This window comes from Rhopalosiphum padi, chromosome 3 (genome assembly GCF_020882245.1).
Source record: "Rhopalosiphum padi isolate XX-2018 chromosome 3, ASM2088224v1, whole genome shotgun sequence".
Classification (NCBI taxonomy): domain Eukaryota; kingdom Metazoa; phylum Arthropoda; class Insecta; order Hemiptera; family Aphididae; genus Rhopalosiphum; species Rhopalosiphum padi.
The window spans coordinates 62,811,310-62,824,829 of NC_083599.1; positions in this window are offsets into that span (position 1 = coordinate 62,811,310).

The following is a 13,520-nucleotide window of genomic DNA, read 5'->3' on the forward strand; positions in this document are numbered from 1 at the left end:
ACAATACAGGTTTTTTCTAGGTTAAAGAATAGGTTATTATTAACTAGCTATTTTTTTCTTTTTTATTAATTTTATTGGATATTTTTTAATGATATCAAATACTTCCTCCCAAGTATCATCCGAACATATAACATTACGGTATCGCCTTCATTGCAAATTAATTGACTTTTTAAAGGAAGTTAATTAATACTATTTGACAGAACATTGAACAGAATAGGTGGTGAGATCACAGTTCATTGAGGAACACTAAATTTTACATATCAAAGAGAACTAGCAGGATATCCATTGACTTTGATGCATTTTCCGTTATTAAAATATGATGAAAAATTTTTAAAGCATAAACACTTATTTGATTTCATTAACGTAACAGAATTTTGTGATCTAAAGTGTCAAATTCCTAGGCTAAGTCAAGATGTACCATATAACGCACATTTTATTATTAACTATTGAGTCGTATTAACAATCGTTTAATCCTTTTTCTTTTTAAAAGCCCATATCAAGATTTGTGTATAATATTATTATGATTTAAGAAAGTCGTTAATCTATCTTTAGTAATTTTTCGTAGACTTTTGCAATAATTGAGATTATGAAAATAGGTTGATATCATATAGTTTCAAATATGACTTTTGTCTCTCTTTTTTGAAAATTGATCGTTTCAATAGATTGGATACAATTGAACTTTGAATTCTTAGATTAAAAATGTATTTTAATGGTTCTAGATACTAATGTTAATCAATTTGATTTTATTAAGTTAACTGAGATGCTATCAAAACCGGGAGAGAGGACCCATTTTAAGTTAGGAAATTTGGCTAATAATTTGGTCTTTATACTGTTTTGGGTTAAGTCACTAAAGATAGGCCGCAATTGATTGATATCATTTCGAGGTATTTCTGACTTGCCGTAAGTTAAGTTTCGCTCGTCGTTTAATTTATCTAATAGATCTGATACTACGTTTATAAAGTAATCGTTGAACTTTTCAGAAATAAGCTGGACATCACTATTGACTTTGAGTTAAATTCTGTCTTTTAATAAAGAGTTATTTACATTATTTTATTTTTTATACATCTACAAATAAAATTATTAATTACTTTCCAACATAATTTAGATTTACCCTTGATTTTCGCTTATTCTGATTTATAGCAAATATTTTCGGTATTTTTAATAACTTGTGTGGCAATATTTCTGTAATTAATATAATATTTTTTTAAATTGTCATTATAAAAGGATGTTATTTACTTTTAGATATATATATGAGGTATCTATACCGTATCGCCTTGATTTATTCGGCTGTTGTCCTGCAAGGGTTTATTTTAAAAAAACTAAAAAATCAAAATTAAAAGTCGATTGCTTTTAACGCAACAAATATAAATTTAGTTAATTGTAAGTTAATAATGTTCTGTATCAGTTTTAGCTTTGATAGTATATAATATAACATTGTTATCAATTTTAAATTATTTACTTAATGTATAAATAAATCAATATAAAAAAAAAAACTATATTACAATTATTATTACTAATATAGTATCGAAGGCAACAACGAATCGAATGAAAGTATCGGTTGTATAACATTTCTAGTTTCTGCACGTACACATGTATAATTCATATTGAAATCTGGAGTGGGTTATCTATTTTAAATCCTTACGGCGCAATGTATAGGTATATTGCAACGATAATGTAAAGTTAAATTTTAATGCTGCACCACGTATCTACTGTTTTTTTTTTTTTAACGGCATGTAAAGTTGCGGTGCATCTGCTGTATCGTCATAGATACGCGTGTACTCGTTCAGCCAAAAGTGTACACAAGTGATATATTAATATATTGTATTACTTTTTCTAATATTATTGGAAACAAAATATAAATTTATCATCAACGTAAAATATATTATAATATGAAACAATAATCTCGTATATTAGCGGCATATTATTGTTGATTTATAATACGATAAACACGACCGCGATGATATTGTTATTGTATTATATTACATCGAAATAGTTTTTTTTTGTTACGTTTATTATATACGATTTTTACTAACGCCGTAACAATATCATAATAGCTTATGATAATAGGTACGACAATAGCGCACGCGCGCGCTTGTGTAACTCTGCGACAATGCTGTAAATGTTTGCAAACGACGACAATACTCGTAATAATAATATACATGCAAACGATATTATGATATGCGAAATACGCTATTATTGTGCGCCAAGACACTATGTAATATTATAATAATAATAATAATAATACTGTTCGTTGTCGTACGCGCAAGATATTATAATAGTATTAAACTATATATTATTATTACGAATATTACGTAATGATAAATATTTTTATATACGGGGGGGGGGACGTCGTGTCCCCGCAGTACCTATAATGTCATGCATGATTTTATTTTATGTCACGAACAAATCGCATGGTTTAAAAAAAACTGGAATTTCTTGATATTCGACGTTCGTGCATACCGTTTAAGAACTATTTCACGTTTTTCAGCCGTAATTATATACTAAACAAAAAACAATTTAAAAACGCCCTGTTTTTTTTTTTTTTTTAAATATCGGCAGATTTTCGATATGATAATTACCTAGTGTACGCGGCGGCGACTTAATAAGTACGTTCACCCCCATTTTAGATTCTGAGCCGTAGCGATGAATGTATTGATTTTACAATTTTGTCTGTTTTTTATTTTTTTTGTATGTCCGAAGACGTTTTTTACAGTGAAATATACGTTTTGACTTTATGATATTTTCCTTAAGGATAATGGATCAAGCTAATACTTTGTGTTTATGTGTGGATAAAACTAAAAACATTCGCAGTGCTTTTATTTTAATAGTCGGGAAAAATAAAGTATAAATTAGGGAAAAACTGAAATTTTTTGTAAAACTAGTTTTTCTAAGATCGATTTTTTATTTTATTGTAATTTAAAAACAAAAATTGTAAGTATTTGAATTTTTTACTAAATATTTCATTTTCAATCTACAATACAATTTTCAAAATATTTCAACTTTATTAAAGCTATTTGAAGACATTTGACATTTTTGATTTTTTTCGTCGATAATTTTGATTGTTTAAAATCCTTGAAAAATGTAAGTGTTTATATTTCGTTATTTTATTATAACTATTTAAAAATACTAAAGTAACCAATAAGCTTTTTTTTCTGTAAGGATTTCAATTTTCAATTTTTACGTAATTTATCAAAATCACAAAAATCTCAAAAATTTGTCGTAGTTTAAAATTACGACAACTACTGTTATTAAATTAAAATTTGGACGAAATTAGATATTATGTTTAAATGACTAGTAATAATTTTAATTAGATACTTTGTTGTGATACAAAAATATTATCCGCAGTAACTTGAAACTTTTACGTATATTTTTATATTTTACGATTACATAAACAATAAAATGTTCAAAGCATTTAGAGTTATTTTAAGCTATCGCCTACGACTACGACTACAACTTATTCACAACATTATCTAAAAAGTCAACAACAATAATAGATTGCAAAAATATTTATAACACAATAAACGCAATATGTTTTCGACAAAAATCAAATCATCCTCCGTTAATGAAACCAATAGTAAAATAAATTACTAACGACAATATAAATGACAAGATATAAAATATGCTGATAAGCTAATCGTTTTTTGGTCTGTTTTCGATCAGAATCGTTTATCGTATTATTCGTATTACACGACGGTGTGTCATAGATTATGATAAACTTAAACATAATATACATATATATAGTCTCCCATTCAACACTTACTGTACGGCAGTACCTAGTTTCCCGCTCGTTTTTTCCTTTTAATAATGAATTTATTCAAATTCTGATTTTTGAAACTTCCGACTATACTGTTGTAGGTACTCGCTATACTCGGAGACCACGGCCGTGTTCTCAAATACACTCGACATGTATATATAATATTATGTTGTCGTAGGAGCGTATTATGCGTAATATTTGCCGATATACAAATTTAACATTTTTCAAACCACCAAAACCACCCTGTTGTACAATATTGTGAATTATCGTTGAGCAGATTTTATTTTTATTTTTCTAAAGATTAGAGGGCATTCGACAATACGGCCGCGGCGGTCCGTTGACAAAAAAACGTAATTCGTAATCATACGACTTCGGACGAGAGTATATTATACGACTCAAAGTTCAGCAAACGAATAAATGCACATTATCATTATCATTATATAATATAATATAATAAAAAGGATAAAAAGGGAACGAGCACGCATGTCGTGACACCCCCACCACCACCATCCCACCGACACCGTAAAAAAAATGATATAATACACACGAGCTCGCGCGTTTGAAGTTTAAATTATTTCAAATTACATACGTGTGCGCAGCAGTGGTATATGCGCGCGGTATCACGTATATGGTATATCAATATATCGTTACGCGATCGTCGCGCGCGGTATCATTTGGTTATCGTCGCGGGCATATATACACCGCTTATACCACTGTTGTATAGTACTTACGAGTGTGTTATAACCGCATCCGTCGGCCGTACGTTTTATTTTAATAATAATAATAATAATAATAATAATGTGGTGGAGGGTGTATAGTACGTACATATTATATTGTTATAATAGTAATAATGATGATAATAATAATAATAATAATAATAATATTAACGACGCGGTCGTTGGAATATAAAGATTGTAAACTCGCGCGCGCGTGTGTGTGTGGACTGTATGTAAAATAATGTAAGGCGGCGACGTTTATATGCACGTCGTGTGGATATGTGTGTGTGTGTGTGTGTGTATTTAATGTATACGTAGAGGTCCTCCCAAAACGAGGTCAGTGGACGGGAGGGGTGTGTGGTGGTGGTGTGTGTGTGTGGACTGAGGGGAGGGGGGCGCAACGGCGCGCTTATAGACGACCGTGAAGGGTTGGCGACGGTCGAAACGGTCGGCGGCGGCGGTGGTCGGCGAGGGTGGCGCGGACCCGGTGGCGGGACGGGCGATAGTCGGTGTGGCCGCGGCGTGTGCGGGAGGGGGCGAGGGGTGAAAGTACGGCTGTGAGGTCGTCGTCGTCGTCGTCGTCGTAGTCGTCGTGTTTAAGGGCGCGCGTACGACAGAGAGACCGACGGACGGCGGAATGGCCGGGCGGCGTAGGGCGATTTCGATGCGGTGGGGCGAGGTGGTTGGCGGCGTTGCGCGGAAAGAGGAGAGCGGCGTAGCAAGTCTTTTGGCGCCAGCCTTTTACGGCGGCGGCGCGTCGGCGACGCCATTGAGCTCATAAAACCCGTCTCACTCGGTATCTCTCTCCCCGCCACACCCCTCGCGCTCAATCACCCACACACACGCGCGCGTATTCTCACTCCTCTCTCGCTCGCTCATTCTCTCTCTCTCACACACACACACGCACGCACACCCTCGCCCGTTGTCCGTCTCCGTCACACGTTCGCGTATTCCGCAGCGTTCGCCGCCGCCGCCGCATACACACTCACACACACACACACACAACACTCGTCGTCGCGCGCGGGGCGCTCGCTCTCGGCGGCGCGTATTATAGTTACACATACAGCGAAATATTCGCGTGCAATTTAAAACCCCCTGCCCCCCCCCATCGGAGGACTAATAAACCCTCTGCCCGATGACGACCCACCGCCGCCACTGCCTTCACTTACACACCCACACCGACGCGACACCACTGCTGCTGCTGCTGCTGCTGCTGTCATCGAGGGGGCCCCGTCTACCATATATCGTCTCGTCCAGCGGCTATAATTGTATACATACACATATACATATATTATATACACGTGTACTGCCGTGTATAATATCGTCGTCGTCACGATTATATTATTACGCTACATATATCGCATATTATATATCGTATAATACGCGCACGATATCGCGCGACGCGTATACGATATGATATTATAATATTATTATAGTCGTACGACATCATAAAAAATACTACGCGCCCGCGACTATCGAACGATATTGTCGTCGTCGTTTTCTATTTCCTACCCGCCGACCACCCCTCCCTCGCCCTCACGCCTTGCAACCACTCGGACGAATTATTTCCGACCGTATACATATACGCGTATATAATATTATACGCGCGAGCAATACATCACGACGACCGACACGTGCGCGTCGGACTAGAACAGCGCCGCCGCCGTCGTGTGCGAGTGACTCATTATCGCGTACCAGTCGACCGGTCGTATATCGGTTTTCCGTGATATTTCGAACGGAGCGACTTATTTTTATTTCCACCCTCTCCCCCCCACCGGCGCCGAAATGTCAAACCGTATTAAAAAGTTCACATTTCATTGTTACGCACGCGAAATACGTTTCGCAGAGACACAGCCGCCACTGCGGCGTTACTATAAACATATAATACGCGGAGACGTTTCGCGAACACGCGCCACGCGCGGGTGTGTACCTACTACGCGTACACACACCGTATAATATGATATAATATATTATTGTAAATTGTATTTTTATCGTCGAGGAAGTGACGGTGCTCGTGGGCGGATGGAAAAAAAAACCACTCCCGTTCGTACGTCGTAGCCTCTCGTTTTCTATCATTCTACCTATTATTATATAGGTGTGAATCGTCTAAGGGTCGTATCCTTCGGACTCCATCACAGTCCTCGCGGTTTCGATACTAATACACTGCAACGGATAATACTATACATTATGTTTTTATTAATAATTGAGGTTTGAACGTTTATAAAATAAAACCCCTACGATCGATGATGTCAAGGATTTTCGAGTCCGAAATCAACTTACTATAAAATATTATTATTATACGGATTTATACGTAATATTATAATATCTGTCGGATGCAATTGTCACGATGTGATAACAATTATCGCGGTATAAAGGTTTTGAATAATATATATATATATTATATACGGTAACGTTTAGCCGATTTTCAATCTTATCGTGGAAAGTAGCGGCGATGATATTATACCAAGTCTATGCGTGCCAACGGAGGAGGAATTGGAATGTTTACAGTATCATATCATCGTTGACGGGTAATGCGAAAATAGAAGTAGATACATGTTGGACTCTATTATTTGATAGCTGCAATACACGCACCCTTCATAAGACCAGAGTAAACATAACCGACCGAGATAATGTGTTAAAACAAGAGAGCAGATAAGAATGGTGTCGCTATCACACGTGCTATACACGACACGACTTATCGAATACTGTTGTTATAGTTTGACGTTTTGTTTTTTAAACTTGACTTATAAAAAGTTAAAAGAAGTATTGAACTAAGAGACATAATTTATTTAAAATATACTATAGCAAAAATATTCATGTACCTATAGGGTGAATAGATTTATTAAATATAAAACCATTCATACAATTTATTCAAATATTTATAAGTGTATTGTAGTTGTTAATGGAAAAAAATCTAGCTGCGAAGTCAATTCAACTTAATAGATACTTAATTAAAGCAAAAACTATACAACGCCAAGGTGATGAATATATAGTTTAAGTATTTACATATTATTATAAGAGTTCTCTTAATATTTTTGAATAATTTTTTATTTTAAGAAATTTGCGTAGGTAAACTATTTGTGTAAACTTATTGTTTTTCGAAGTATGAATAACACTATAGATATTATGTTTATATTTTGATAAATATTTTAAAATAAAGTTATTGTTATTTTATAAGCTTATAGTAGTTATGAACGGAAACCTTCTGACTTATAATTTTCCGCAATGTTATAAACTTCCTTTATATTTATGTAGATACAAGAAGTCCACAAGAAAAAACATATTTCAATATGGTATACATATTAAATATCTATTAATAAACTATTTATCTATCATTAGATTTTTTGTGTAATGAATTATTTATATTCTAATGATTCAAAAATGTTTTGTGGAATTTTAAAATAATATTATATCTACCAAACTATAAAGTAATATAATATATCGCAGTCAATTAATGTTTGATATTAGCGTCACGAGTAATATAAAGATAGTAACTTCGCACATAGTAAATGTGTCATCTCTTTCTAACGTCCTATTTCGAGCTATACGCCATTTAGTGAACATTCCAATTATTATATATAGGTTAATGTATATTGCTCGAATTATTGTATAAGTCACATTGGAGATTTTTAGGTTTTTAAATTTTTCCCACGTTACATATTAAGCCAAATATGTTTAAAATATGTCCTACTCGGATGCGTATGGAGGATTATGTATTTTATACATTTTCATAAATCATAAGCTATCGAAAGTTGACGTTCAGGATTTATATCATATTAGAGCTAATTTTTTTTTCTGAATCCTAGATTACCAAAACTTCAATTTGCTCATTTTTCGATATTTTTCTTGACGTTTTCAACGATAAAAATGTGTTCATGAGAACGAGTCACATCAAATTCACGATTTATTGCTAGATAATTAATTTCAATGAATATTTCAACCTTACACTATTTTTAACAACAAAAAATACTGTTATTAATATATTATTTCATTTAGGTATGTATAAAGAATACTAACAATATTATTTAAACTATAATAGGTAGCTACAATGAACGAATTAAATCTTCAATGATTATAACGATATAAACTGTAATGTCACCGTTAATGCGCACTTATAGTGTGTAATAATTACTGTTTTAGATTCACCAACATAATACAGAACTGGTGCAATTACTTCCAATTCCTTTTGTAATTTACTCAGTTAATGTCCATATAGCTGAACACAAATCCCAGCGGCCAGCTGTATAAAATAAAGAGCTATTTCTGTTTATTTTCAATTGTGATCTCATAGTGACCGTATTATATTATCATAGATACAAAGTATAGGCATACCTTCGTACAAGTGTACTAGATTTCCTAGATTCATGATTTATTACAATCTGTACCACTAAAGAGAGCATAATTTTGAATTGCAATTGCACGATTGTTGTATCATTTTCGTTTTAAATTCTGCGAAGAAGTCCTATCGTAATGACACAAAAATAAAATTGTATATCAACTACAAAAATACGAAACTTATAGAATTGTTGAAACAAATTTTAATACTTAAAGTACACGTACTTAAATGTAATAATGGTACTTTTCAATTATAAATAAAATTAAATTTATATCGATAAAAATCATCACGATATCAATTTCGAGATGCAATACTGCAATAGTAACACATGCATATTGATTATTGTCAACATATTATGGAATTATGATGGTATCCAATTATAGCTCTAGCAAATCATTTAGGTATATTATTTTTCATAATTCTTATGACTTAATCACGAGTATCGTCAGAACTGACAAATTTTGAATAATCGTAATAAGATAGCGTGTAATACGTATTATATGCTGAATTATTATGTACAATCACAGATATGTTCAAGAAACGAAGAAATATAAACTTAATGATTAACGTATTTAATAGCTTGATAACAATAATAGTCTTGATTTTTTTTAGTTTTTACAATTTTTCGTTATAGACTTAGTATTATGAGATTTCTCGATCAATGTTCTATTTATGCCGGTGCATCCGGGATTATTAACCACGTTTGATTTTAACTACTCCGGTAAATTATCCTTATTGAAATTTTACTGGGGCGGTAAAATTTCACCAGAAAATATCTAGGTGATAAGTTCGAGTGTCATATTCACTTTTTATTTACAAGCGAATCTCAATGTGAGAATAAATAAATTTAGTATAGTAACTATATTATGTTCTATGTTTTGTTATTGAATTATTTGTCCAAAAATTCAAAAGACAATGTTTTACTCTGTTTTCCATTCCTAGTAGTAAGACAATGTTACGTGATAGTTCAGTCGAGTTCTTTATCAACTTCGCCGTGAAGACGATAAACTTTTTAAACACACAAGACGTATTATATGTATTTGTAGTGTACTTGTATTTTTAGTTTGTATGGTGTTAGATTTCTATTCCTTTTCATAATTGTAATTAGTTATCTTATATGAAAATATTATGTTTAAACTAACGGTAGTGGTTATAATTCCAAAACTATAACTCGTTTTCCGATTTTTTTTATACGATTTTTAGTCAACTTTTTATTCCACATTATTCCATTAAACGACAATAATTGTCAACATTTTATAGTATTTATACGTACCAAACCAAAATATTATAAAATGGGTCGTTACATAATATTATTATTTATTTCGTCTTAGTTTAAACCTGGTTAAAAGCTGATATCTTTGATTTCTCTTTTATTGTTACAATGTGTTTCGTGTGGATCGGGGCGATAAGACTAGTCAATTTACTTAAGGTGGTGAAGTATAGTTATTCTTGTCATTAAAGGCTTTGGAGCTGAGATAATTAAACTATTATCTGCTAGCATATTATAATAGCGTTTTGTATTTGTCGAGTTGGGAAATAATGAAAAATGTATATGTGCGCAATGTTCATAGTAATATATTACATACACTTATTATATTCCGACGACTCTAAGACCAATTATTTGTCATACCACCCATACAAAGACAGTTACTTAATAATCTCAGCGATTTGATATAATTATATAAACTTATTATTAACGGTGGTTGAAACTTGAAATGTATCTCATGTGCGTTTTACTTGTAGCAATGTTTGATTAATATATGTTACGGTCGGTCGTACTTAAACACAATTTAAAAAAAGTTTTTGATGTTTTTTTATCGCTAAGTTTTTAGCAATTAAATAATCATTTAAACGCTCATTGCCAACAACTCGATTTAGTATTTTCAACTAATCAAATAATCCACAAGTGTTTGTGAAAAAGACTGATAATAATTAATAATGCTGATAAATTAACATATTTATCACCAGAGTCCAAATTTGATCATCCAAGTTTGATATAATAAAACAATAATAAATTCACAATATAATAATTAAAAAAAAAAACTAATTACACTGATGTGAATATAATATTTACTAGTTTTGATTGGTATAGATTCATAAGCTGAATTATGTTAATAGTATTAAAACTTATAGTATATTAACTTAATACTGCTTTGAATATTTTCTATAAAGTCATGTCGAATGCAAACGGTTAAAAAAGCTTAAACTCGAAGATTCTATCTTCTTAGGTAGTTCTCAAAAGAATTGTGCATTTTAACAGAGAAAAAACCTAACACATTAATTATAAAATGTCAATTATTCAAAAAAAGTGCAATTTTCTGTCTCCTAAATCCTGTTATGAGAAACACAGTTTCAAAGTGCTTAAATAAATAATAACAGAATATTAGTTTATTTGCTCCAAATATTATTTATGAGTTCAAGCGCTAACTGTCATTTCACTGTGTATTTTAAATTATGTTAGTCGAAAGTGTTGAAATAACGCTTGAAAAATAAATGATCTCACTTTATTGAGTTAATTGTGCACGAGCAAGATGAGAAAAATTATAGACAAATGCATAATGCCATGCACGTTATGCGTAATAATTAAAAGTTTTTTGAAATGATTCGTAGGACTACTTTTAATTGAAATACGTCATGAATAGGATATCTCAACGGTAATTGAATTCTTTTTTCAAACATTTATGTATTGATACGAACAGCCACATTATTTTTTATAAAACATTTCCATTTGATTTAGCGGTGTTGGGGACCAATGATGTTATCTTTTTTTTTCACGAGAAGTATTATTTTTGGTTAAATGATATATTTTGCATTCACTTGTAGTGTAAGAATTGGCCACTTGTAACATCCGTCGGTCGTGTTTTACGTATCGGTTATAGATTTTTTTTATTTTTCACAATTTAAGGTTAGGACGAGCGCGCGTTCATTAGCTTATATTTGTACTGGTTCGTGAATACATTGTAATGCGAAAACGTTCCCGCTGTTGGAATAAGTGTCTTGCTCTGTCATTAATTTTACCATTGCGGTGACGACGATTTATCCGCAGTCAGTAAATTGCGTCCACAAAAAAGGTCAGAGTCGTTTACCACGTAAATTGAGGTCCGAGTATTTTTCAAATGCATGTAAATTGTGGACCGGGATATTCTGTTTATTTCTAGTCAGCAAAAAATTTAAAGACACAGATTTCACCTAGGTCAGAGTTGGAACAGGAAAATACAATAGTTGGGCTACGGAAATGCTTACGAAGACAACAAAGTGCATTTTAATAGTTTTTTTTTTTTTTTTTTGGAAACTAAAAGATACTAATATTGAAAGCTGAATACGATATCAGTAATTTTAAAGTACATTATTTAATAATTTTTTTTTATGTGAAAATTATTATAGCATACAGAAGGTGTTAGAAAATTTACAATTACTGTTGAAAGCAATTTCGGATGTAAAATCAATCTGTGCGATTTGTAAGGACAGGACTAAAATCCTTCTAAAATCATACTTATATAAATATACAATAATAATAATATAATATTAAATAAAATCTTAAACGGTTAACAATTTATTAGTATTTGTATTTTTGATACTAATTTTTCTAACCTTATTGAGACTAATATTTTGATACAGTATAATTAAAAATAAATTATTTTTCAATCATTATTTTTTTTGAGCATATTTTGAATTTTTAACATCCAAAAAAAAATACAGGTTCATCAAAAATAAAAAATAAATTGATTTAAAGAAAATATTAATTTTATCTTTCTATTATTCTGTACAATTATATAACTTAGTGTATAGTATCAAAAATTAATAATTGTAACTGAAATTGTATTGTAATAATATTATAATATTATTATGAGTGATACATGATCCACTGTATTTCATCAATTTATGTTTAAGATCTTATTGTTATTTTTCTACGCAGAAATGAGTTGCTAAAATAGCGTAAAAGTTATACGTACCTATCAAAACAAAAAACGAGTACAACAATATATAGTAATATTATTAGCTTGATATGACCATAAGTCTATTTTTTGAATAATCGCTTATTTCATCGGTTTATCTGATTGAATTTGTCTTCCGATGTTTTAAATTACCAAAACCATTACTTTTGTTAGTGGATGACAGGATAAGCAATTTTAAAACAACTACTCTTCTCTTTTTAACACAATATACCCTTATTGTCTTATTGAATTCTCTGAAGCATTCTGTTCAAGTCCACTAACTTTATAATAACTATTTTAATTAGTGATTATACCATAATTACACATCATCACATAGTTTAACTTATCCCCAAAACGTTATTAACTATATTATTATTTGTTAGGGATACAGATATTTGCACACTGGTATAATTAATAAATCGAGTAAATTTTATTTTTTGCTATTTTCTATTGATTTCGATCATTCTAGAAAATTAAGTAATCAGATACCGGCTGTCTCAACGAATTCTTGATTTTTCTCAATTCCGAGTTATCACCGCCATCATCTGATAATCGATTTTTTTCTCTATCGCCCACAAAAAAGGTCGAATATCCAGTCATCCAGAGTGATTATAAATAAAATGGTTTTACAATTTACTAAAATCTTGATTTCCAACGAAAAGAGCGTACAAATACGACCACGATATATAATCACAAAAGCGGTAAATAAAGTCTTATCTATAATTTTTTTTTTTGTACGTTACAAAAGTATCAGTATTATAAACGTTAGTTGATCGTTA